Below are 2,301 nucleotides of genomic sequence, written 5' to 3'. Positions count from 1 at the left end.
AAGCCGGGAAGCCGGGTCACCTGTAGGCTGGGTCACCTGTAGGCTGGGTCACCTGTAGGCCGGGTCACCTGTAGGCTGGTAGGCTGGGTCACCTGTAGGCCGGGTCACCTATAGGCTGGGTCACCTGTAGGCTGGGTGACCTGTAGGCTGGGTCACCTGTAGGCTGGGTCACCTGTCAGCTGGGTCACCTGTAGGCTGGGTCACCTGTAGGCTGGGTGGCCGTGACGCAGCCAGGTGTGCAGCCGCCTGGTGTTGGGCTGTGTGTGAGGCGGGCCCTGCCCCACAGTGTGTGGTGTTGCCGAGCCCCTTGGCTCCCCGGCGGGCGTTTGGCTGTTCTCAGGGCTCAGCTGCCCCAAAGCATCGTCTCCCCTGTTGGGGAAGAAGTGGACCCTTTAACATTTCCCCTCTTTCATGAGGGAAACATTCCAGGCTCACGGCGACTTTTTTACACGTGTGGGAAGGTTCTGAGTCAGGAGGGGGCGCGGGGGACTGTGGGATGAGCGAAGCATTGCCCCAGCCCATTGGGGTTGTCCCTGGAAAAGCCACCTGCCCCCGGGCCCCGCTGCCCCAGCGTGACCTGCATATGATAGGGCTGCAGACCATGTGACCCCAATGGGACCCTCCCTAGAAGCCATTTATTTGTGATGGACGCACTTGAACTCCAAGAGGCAGGAACATCTCTGGCTCCAGGTCTGCGGAAGCTGCTGTGTGTCCTCAAGGCTGGGTGGCCATGACCCAGCCAGGTGTGCGGCCGCCTGGTGCCCTGGCTGTGTGTGAGGCGGGCCCTGCCCCACAGTGTGGGGTGTTGCCGAGCCCCTTGGCTCCCCTGGGGGCGTTTGGCTGTTCTCAGGGCTCAGCTGCCCCAAAGCATCGTCTCCCCTGTTGGGGCAGAAGTGGACCCTTTGACGTTTCCCCTCTTTCATGAAGGAAACATTCCAGGCTCACGGCGACCTTTTTACACGTGTGGGAAGGTGCTGAGCCAGGACGGGGCGCGGGGGACTGTGGGGTGAGGGAAGCATCGCCCCAGCCAGTGGGGTTGTCTCTGGAAAAGCCACCTGCCCCCGGGCCCCGCTGTCCCCGCCTGACCAGGAAGCACCTGCGCAGAAAGGCTTTGGGCAAAGGCGCCAACGACACTCAAGAGACACAAGGAAACCCGGGAAAGCCCGATGCTTGTGTGTCCAGCAAACACTTTCACAATGAAACTCCTATTATCCAGACCCATCCAGAAGTGACGATTACAAAGAAGCCACAAGAATGCACATATTTTCTTTTTCTTAAAGTTAGTAAAACTTCCTGGTAACTTACTGTATAAAATAAACACGTTGTATCTGCTCTGGGTCCCTATCTCTCCATCAGAGGGCAGCTGACCCACCCTGTCCCAGCTTTCCCTACTGTCTTTGTGTCTGTCTCTTTCATTTTCTCAATCCCCTGTTGCCCCTACTCAGGACTCCCGTCTGCTCTCTAGCTGTGCTGGTCGCAGAAAAGAGAGAAATATTTATAGACTGGCATCGTGTGCCTGTGGAGAGAGGCGAAGCTTTATTGAGGATGCGTGCAGTGTGCAAGGTCAGGGTCACCCTCACCCTGGCAGGCGGGAGAGGAAGGTGGGAGTCAGTCGGGGTCTCAAAGCTGAGGGTCCGTGATGGGCCAGGGGTGGGGCCAGGTTGAGCTCCGCCTTTGTGGGAGAGCCTCCTGTGCCCGTGCTGGGGGGACAGGACCTGCTCGGAGATGCTCCAGGCCGCCGACCACCCTATGTGGGCCGCACCTTCATCTCGGCCACCTTGTAGCTGTAGTTGTGGCCCTTCCCCGACTTCCAGTTGATGCCCTTCGCGTAGCTCTCGTGGGGGCCCCCGAGGTAGCGCCCGGACAAGCTCACCATCCTCCGGGGCTGCCCAGGGCTGCCAGGGGCCACGGGGCCCAAGGGAGAGGCAGGTGCCGACGGCAGGAGAGTTGAGTGCCCGGGTGAGGGGTGCTGGGCCTCGTCCCTGCCCAGGGAGACCTGACACGTGGCAGTTGTAGTACCACCAGGCGCCCTGGTAGACCTGGGCGCAGCTCCCTGTGTGCCCGTCGTTGTCCTGGTCTTTGGTGGAGAACAGGGAGCTGTTGTGGGCCGTCAGGGAGTCGCCTGCTCAGAGGGAACACGGAGGGAGGTGCTGTTGGTGCTAAAGAGAAAGCGCTGCCCGGGGTCCCCGCCCAGGTCCTGCTCCCGCCTCTCCTCAGGGCCCCGCACCTCGGAGACCAACCGCCCAGCCCCAGGGCCCCAGGAGCCCACACAGGCCTGGGGGCCCCTGACCCAGGGCCAGG

At 61.7% G+C, this 2,301-nt stretch overlaps 2 long non-coding RNA genes across 2 annotated transcripts in view; one reads left to right on the top strand and one right to left on the bottom strand.

The window, feature by feature from the left end:
- The window catches only part of LOC106724011, a 25,838-nt gene that overhangs the window by 18,013 nt on the left and 5,524 nt on the right, over positions 1 to 2,301 (top strand). The gene's annotated exons all lie outside the window — the stretch shown is intronic.
- Positions 1,512 to 2,120, bottom strand: LOC106724012. The gene is made up of 2 exons (XR_001359762.1): positions 1,997 to 2,120; positions 1,512 to 1,868 (listed from the first exon to the last, which is right to left on the bottom strand). It is a non-coding gene; the product is annotated as an uncharacterized LOC106724012 (long non-coding RNA).

Source organism: Myotis brandtii, unplaced genomic scaffold, assembly GCF_000412655.1.
Source record: "Myotis brandtii unplaced genomic scaffold, ASM41265v1 scaffold691, whole genome shotgun sequence".
NCBI lineage: Eukaryota > Metazoa > Chordata > Mammalia > Chiroptera > Vespertilionidae > Myotis > Myotis brandtii.
The sequence above is the reverse complement of the archived record's forward strand: the minus strand, read 5'-3'. Positions and strand labels throughout refer to the sequence as shown.